The sequence below is a fragment of the Myotis davidii genome, unplaced genomic scaffold (assembly GCF_000327345.1).
Source record: "Myotis davidii unplaced genomic scaffold, ASM32734v1 scaffold130, whole genome shotgun sequence".
NCBI lineage: Eukaryota > Metazoa > Chordata > Mammalia > Chiroptera > Vespertilionidae > Myotis > Myotis davidii.
Window position 1 is genome coordinate 6,576,706 of NW_006285040.1, and position 8,551 is coordinate 6,585,256.

The window sequence follows — 8,551 nt, forward strand, 5'->3', positions numbered from 1 at the left end:
GCGGGGGCACCAGACCAAGGCAGGTCGCTGGTCACTGTCATCGGGGTGAGCCTCTGGTGGTTACTGAAAATCCTTCCTCCCGTCTCTGCGGTCCCTTGGGCCCTCACACCCGCTGCCAGCGCTGGCCCCGCTCGGAGCTGCTGCTAGCGCCGGAGCCGCCACTTGCACCTGCTGCTGGCACCTGGCATCAGCCCTGATCGCTCTGCACCTCAGTGGGTGTGAGTGGCGACTGCAAGCCCCGATTGCCCCTAAGGGCTTCTCCACCTTCCCCTGCTCCTGAGAGGCGATTGGGTCAGCACCCACCACTCGCACCTGCTGCTGGCGCTGGCCCCAATTGCTCCGCGGTGATAGCGGGTGCGAGCGTGGCAGGCTCCTTCAGTGTGTGGGAGCAGAAGCGGCAGGAGCAGGGTTGCTGTCAGAGAGGGGACCAGGGGCCATGGTGGGAGAGGCCGGGAGGGGGTGCGGAGGATGGGTTGAGACCCGCCCCTGTGCCCACCACAGCCTCGTGGCCCACAGTTCCTTTCAAGGTGCACAAATTCGTGCACTGGGCCCCTTGTCTAGTATAATACACTGTATCCATATGGGCTATGTCAGACCAATCATATTGCATTTCCTTTAGTTATTACTCTTTGAATAATATGTCACATTGCTTAAGAGCGTTGAAATCAGAGAGACAAAGATTTGAATCTTGGCACAGTTGACTGTTAGACTTGGGCAAGTTACTTAAACTTTCTGAGCCCCGGTTTCCCCAACTATAGAGTATGGGTACTTATGCCTGCTATAAAAGATTATTTACTTAGACTGTGAGGGCCTGGCCCATTCCAGAGTAATGTTTTATACTTTAGATATCTTAACTTCAAAAGAGGACAGTGATTTACAAAAGACATTTTGGCCTGACACTTTTGCTGTATACCATGAGATGTCAATATGGTAAGAAATAAGCAAATTTAAAGTGCATACATGTCTATAAAATCTTTTTTTTAACTTAAATGTCATGTAAATCACTTAAAGCATTTATTGCATATCTGTGAATTCATTTGCATTGAATGAAAATATTTGTTTACCTATAAAAGGAAAACATATCACATAAAATCTAAATATTTAATGATGTAAACATATATATTTTGCCTACCAAATTTTTACTGCAAAATCAGAATTTATAAACTATACTCATTTCCTAGAAAATGGTACAAATAAAAGCATGTAGTAATTGTTGAAGCACAAAATTTATTTTAAAAACATGAACTTTGCTCCTAACTTGCAGAAAGAGGTTTGGGAAGCTCTCTAGTCATTAGGATTTGCTTCTCCTATAGCAGCCAGAGGAGAGGAAGACACAATAGGTCTTTGGAAGAATTCAGGCAGCGGGGTTGGAGGGAGGCCTTTGCTTGCTTATGCCATCTTTCATTTTCAAGGTTTCTCCCAACCTGTACATCTGAAATAACTTCTGCTCACCAGTGAATAAATTTTGTTTTGTGAGGTCTATGAAATTTTTATAGCATCAAAGAGTCTCATCAGGATCATTTTCCAACCATTCTTCATAATCCGCACCACTTTGTCCATTCTGTCAACACCTACCTGTCGCTCGCAGCCTCGGAGATCACACCATCTCTTAGCACAGCATATTGTAGCGAAGTGATCTTTTGTTATTACATAAGTGTTACTAAAACTGGGTGATCATGAAAATCCCTTTTTAAAAACGAGTTAGTTATTTAAATGCTTACAGTATTTAAACGCTCATATAAATTATCTTCTATTGTACCTAATAGGAGATAACAGGAGTTCAAATAATGGTAATGTATATAAAGAAGTTAGCACACAATTCATGGCACAGGGTAATTGCTTAACAAGTGGCTTCAATTATTATTATTAACAGAAAACTGGTGTATATTTAGAGGAGAATTCTAAGGATTGTGAAAGGATTCAGTGTTGTCAGGAATTTTTGAAAAAGCAGTTATGCTTACCTATGTACATATCATTCATATTCCTTTGGAATTCTTCCTGTACATTGTCCATGTTAGCTGATGAGTTCCTAGGTGACAAAGAACCACACCAATTTAACTTGCTTTTATTCCAATGTCTAACCAAGCAATACGAATATTGTAGGTACATTCTCTTTGCATTAGATAAAGCTAATTGAATATTTTTCTTTCCACTGAAGGACACTGGGAGTTTCCAAGATTCCTGGAAATCATTAAATTAGGATTAATGATTATCTTATAACGAGAATCTCTGTTGCATAGATTGATGTTAGACAAGGTCAAGGATCTACATTATTCATTCATTTATTCAGCCTGTAATTTTCAAATCATTCAGTAAACATTTATTGAGCATTTATACCCTTAATTAAGTATGCTTGATGTTGGGGAATTAGATTCAAAAGAACTTTTAGGTTGTATTATTAAAGTGATATGTATTTGTGCTGGAAGACTAGTTTTTATGTGTGAAGTGGGAGGGAGAGGTTAGCTTACTTTATCTAAGACAGGACACTAGATTATATCATAGTTTTATCTTGAATATGCTTACATACAAATGCATGATTGTATTAGTTAAGGTTTTTTTAGTCCAAATGATAGAAAACCCAATCCAAACTAGCTTAAGCAAGAAAGGGAACTCATTGGCTCATGAAAAACCCAGGGTATTTCTTATTTGAGCATTGCTAGATCCAATTTATTGATATAATCAGAACTAAGTCACCCTTTTAATCTTGCTGCTGCATCCGTCTAGAATCTGCTTTCCTCTCAGGTTGGCTTTCTCTTAGCTGCTCAGACTTACGTCTTCTGTGTAACAGAAAGGAATGGATTTCTCACCTAGTGCCTGTTACTTGATTATAGAGGTGAGGACCTGAAGTTCTCACCACTCCATATACAGGATTTCCAGTTGGCTTCCATAATGGCTGTGGCCTCCATTTCCAGAGACTTTCCAGGTTTCTGAGGATCTGAATGGCTTGCTTCTTATTTGTATCATGCTGTTGTAGATTTAATTTTCCTGCTGTCTGTTAAGTCATTTGTCATTTTTCTATCTAGTCTCTGCTTTTATATATTTGGTTCAGGATTATAACGATCTCCTAGTTGCACTGAAGTTAAAGTTTTTACTTGTTTTTTGTTGTCTATGTTTTTTGAGAGTAATTTTTAAAAGAAATGGACAAAAATATTTTTACTATTTTGGAATCAGCTGTCATCTAATTTATCTCTATTTTTTAAATTAAAAATTTTAATACTTTTTCAGTTATTTTACATTCAATATTATTTTGTATTAGTTTCAGGTGTACAGCATAGTGATTAGACAATCATATAGTTTACAAAGAGTTCTCCCTAATATTTCCAGGACCTACCTGGCACTATACATAGTTATTACAATATTATTGGCTATCTTTCCTATGCTGCACTTTATGTCCCTGGCTCTTTTGTAACTACCAATCTGTACTTCTCAATCCCTTCACCTTTTTCACCAAGTCCCCCAATTCCCCTCCCCTCTGGCAACCATCAGTCTGTTCTCTGTATCTATGAGTCAGTTTCTGTTTTGTTTGTTCATTTATATTCTTTCGAGGCCACATATAATTGAAATCATATGGTATTTGTCTTTCTCTGACTGACTTATTTCATTCAGCATAATACCTTCAAGGTCTATCCATACTGTCACAAATGTTAGTATTTCATTCTTTTTCATGGCTGAGTATTTTTTGATGTAATTGTAAATGGAATTGTTTTCTTAGTTTGCTAGTCTGATGGTTCATTATTGGTGTGTAAATATAATTTATAACTCTCTTGACCTCACTTTCCTCATTTGTAAAATGAACTATATGGCTTCTAAAGATGAAAATTACATCATCATTATTGTTTTCATATTTATGTGAGAGTGTATGTGTGTGTGTGTGTGTGTGTGTGTGTGTGTGGTATGTATCTTTTAAATTTCTAGTTTATTGATCTAGGACAAAATTTTCCTGTTAAGGAGGCCTGAAAAGTGAAACTTCCTATATGTTTATTAATTTTATTTCAGGGATATAAGGAGAAGTTCATATGTATCCACTATTATGTTATAAGGTATTCCCTACAAAAGTGATTACTTAATGGAAGCATATTTTTATAATGGGACATCTACCAAGCAGACCAAACCATATACAAATAAATGTGATTGTTTACTAACTGCTGTAGCATAAGATGTATGTAGCTTTGAGAAAAGTGACTTTCCAAAATGCAATAAATCTAAACCTAGTCTTAACACATCTTTATATTTTATTTGAGGCATTTATTCTATTAGGATTCAGCTCTTATGAAATAGAGAATTAATGATTTTTAAAACAATTTTTAAAAGTTCTATGCTTTTCCATTGTTAAATCTTGGGACATAACAAGACCACTTTGGGAATTCATTCTGATCAAACCAATTATAAAATAATACAAATGGAGACAAATTTTAACCCGTATTTGGGATTTGAGTATAACACTTAACTCTGATACATAAGACCAAAGGGACATATTTCTTACTTATGTGTTTCTATTTTACTTTCCCCCTCCTTCCCACCATCTGTTTTTCTCTTTCTCTCCTAAATATCTTTAGTCCTAACTTGTCACTAAGAAAACGTTTCTACATGTCTGGCCAAAGGCCAAAGGCGAATGCCAAGTAAACTCAGTCACATCTTTGAGGATTAATGATGGGGTTTTTACCCAGCATGCCCTAGGTTTACTGTGTACAAATTTTGCCAAGATAAATCTCTGGGCAGCCCAGTTTTTGTTTGGAAGGGGACTTGAGAAAAGTTTAATCATTCTGTGGGATTGATTTTTTGACAGGTCAGCAGAAAACACTGCTTTATTTAATCCATATTCATATATTTAAGTAAGACTTAGGAAATAAAGAGTATTGGTTTTGGCAGCAGATTTGGGCAACAGCAAATACATGGAGTTCTTGGGTAAGCCACCAATAAATATATGTTTCTGAGGAAAAAAAAACAATCCCATGAATTCATAAAGAAGCCAGTTTTCTAGTTATGTGGACATCAAGGATCAATTGTTTATAGACAGAGTTGGATAGAGAAGGGAAAATTGGGCCCTGGCTTAGGTTCATCATAGGACCCTGATCTCTGGAAACCAGGGGTTCCCAGAAAAGCTTTCTGGAACCTTTAGTGAAAACCCTGGGGAGAGGAGGAAGGGAAACTTGGAATGGAAAGGTAGCTGGGAATTGAATTACCATGCAATATGGATGAGGGAATAAAAATGGGAGTTCAGGTACAGAATGAATGTTACCAGAAGCTAGAGAGAGAGAAAGGAAATGAAACAAATTGAAAAATGCTCCAAATAGACATGTCCTCTTGCATGCAGTGTCATCTAGAAGAGAGGCCAGCTAAATTTGGTCATCTTTTGAAGTCCAAATGGCTTGTATTTCCCAGGAGTGACTAGGCCCCAAGAATCTGACTCATGCTTACCAAAATACTTGCATGACTGAGGTAGACACAAGAATGATAATGCACTTATTCACAAAGGAAAATATAACTACTCTGTGGCCTGGGAATACATATGAAAGCATGGTCAACACAGTTCTTCTTTGTAGACAAATGTCTCTGAGAAGCTTCATCATGTTTAGAAACTGTGGAAAAATACAGTGACTTCAGAAATAAAATTCATATCATCAGTCTGTTTACCCCCCAAAGTTAAACTACTTGGGAATTAGAGTTTCTTTGTGATCCTGGACTTAGAACAATGGGGCTTTAAATAAACTCAGTGTGCAGTGGCACTAGTCCAGGGGTATGCAATGCCTCCATCTCTTGAGAGGGATGTATTTGACAGATGGACCAGGGTAGTCACAATCTGATGGCACTGGCTTCCAAGACCCAGCTCAGCCATAGAGCAGCTTTGCAATTGGACTGCAATAAGTATAGCAATCTCCTTTTCAATTTACTTGAATTTTCAGAACTGCTCAAAGTCTATTCTTAAATCTACTTCTACTTGATAATTGAGTGCTTTTGGGAACAGCTTTACTTCATGGATTATGTTCACCCTCTGTGACTCTCCAGCAGTCATCTGTCTCTTTCTTTGACCAACCAAGCTGGGTAAATAAGTGACAATTAGAATAGAAGTCACCACCCATATATTTCAAAATTTCACTGATGTTACCATGTTGGCCAGTCCTCAGAATTGCAGTATGGCTTTTGGTTGAATATTGTGGTAGGAAGAGATGTTACAGAATAGTTAATTTCTTCCTTACTCCTATATTTTTTGCTCTGTGAATCAGGAAGTTACTACATGGGTTCTATGATTGATTAAGGATATCAGTTCTTCAGCTCTTGAATTTATAATTGCAAATAACCACATAATTGATCCAGGCTACTCTAAGACCCACTTATGAGGCTGTCAACATTCCACTTTTAACCTGAATCCCCTGTACCCCCATCCTGACCAGTAGACTACAGTGATATTTTGGGGTCTAGAAATTAGTGTTAGCTCAGAGCCAGAGTGCAGTAGTACAAAAACTTTGAGTGTCACATTCCCTAGTGGAAAGTTATCCCAGTTAATATTGTAGATTTCTATTTAGATGGATAATAAGAATAGATAACATTTATTGAGCACTTATTATGCATTAGGCACAATTCTAATACTTGCTTTTAAATGTTCTAAATTCTGGTATCTCTTTCACTAACTACCAAAGACTTAAGCATAAAGAATATTTTTCTGGACCCAGCCAGGGAGCACGTAAGAGGGTGGGCAAGTATTCCTATTTCATGAAAGGAGAATTCCCTTCAAATAAGAAGTGATTCTTCAGGCTGGATAACCAAAAGCAAAACAAAACAAACACAGAGACCTGGTAAATGCAGGTCTATCTCATGCTTATAACAGTAACTGCTGCATAGTAGTCTATTGATCTGATTTCCCATTGTTTAGTTACTCACTACTCCTTCATCAATAGATATAGGTTCCTTATTTACTAGTATTGTTACTTCAAACAATATTTCATAAGTATTTTTATCTCTCTGAGTACACGGATGAAGATTTCTCTAGGATGTGTACCAAAAGGAGGGTTTCATTAGCAAGTTTGTGTTTTGCCTCTATCTTGAAGGTGCCAAGTCCACATCTCTTCCCAGTTAAAGAGAGGATTCAAAGTACAGTGGGGCCTTGACTTACGAGTGTCCCGACTAACGAGTTTTTTGAGATACCAGCTGTCTCTCTGCGGATTTTTTGCATTGAGTTGATAGAGTAATTTGAGTTAACGAGCTTCTTAACGAGCTCCTTAACGTCTCAGAACGAATTAAACTCCTAAGTCAAGGCCCCACTGTAATTATAGTTATGAACTATGATAAGCAGAGGCAGAGGGTTTTTCAGAAGGAAAAAAACAATGAATTGTAAATGAAATTCCTTCAAACAAACAAGCAAGCACACAAGAAACAATAAAAACAAACACTTTCACCAACAATCTTGTCCTAATAATGAAAAATCAACCTTTATATGGATTCCAGAAAAATGAAAAAGCTTGGATAGACAATTTATGTTCCCTAGAATCTGAATAGGGACAATTAAAGCTAAAATAGGCTCCAACTTTTAAAAGACAAATTTAAAATTTTTTAGTTTTCTAAGCAAAATATCCAATGCCCTCATCTCTTTCCTTCCTCTGAACTTACAGGAAAACACTGTGTTTATTTCTGACAGTTGGGAAAGCTGTTTTAGCCCCAGTGTTGATTGATAGCAATAGATACAAGGATTAATAAAAGAGATGTGTTCAATGAGTTACCAGCATAAGAGCTAAAACAGGTCACATCCCAAGATAAATCGTTCGCATCCTAGCATCACCACACAGGGTTTTGAACCTGTGATTGAAAGTCAGAAGGGAGAGATATGTATTTGCCAAGAAACATCAATGCTTTTGACTTCTTTCAACCTAGACTGTTTAGTGGCATTTTCAAACACCTGATGAGGTCCAGAGGGGAGGCTATAAAGTTAAAGTAAAAAACCTTATTGAAGTGAATTCGCTTTAGATTTTTATTTTAAATGCATGAGTGTTTCTGGGTGAAAGATTAGAAATGAAAGATGTTAGCATGAAATGATAGGCCAGTTCTCACTCATATCTTGGCAAGTCTGTCTGACTTTTCCATAAGGGTAAAAAAAGCCTGGAAATTTCATGTTACTCATATTCCTACTCAGATCCTATTAATGATATTCTCTAACCTAAAACAAACACCTAAACAAACATCTCAATCAACAATATTATCTTAATAATGAAAATCAACCTCTATAGAGATACCAGGAAAGTGAAAAAAAAAGGATAGCATAGACAATATTATTGATATCACATATTATAATAACACCACAAATACTTGATCATGTTTTCCAGTAAAGTAGCTTCATACATAATTAACTTTGACCTCATCTTAAATAATCCTAGATTATCTGTGCACTTGCAATTAAAATGTTTCTCTAATTTGTTGATGAACCTATGCCTTTGGATATTATTATTGTTAGTATGAATTAATAAGGACAAAATATGAGGACCAGTGTGTCTCCTTTCAGTTGTGATTGCTTCTTTTCTAGTCAAGAATATCTCGAATTCCTTCTTTCATCTACTGTGGG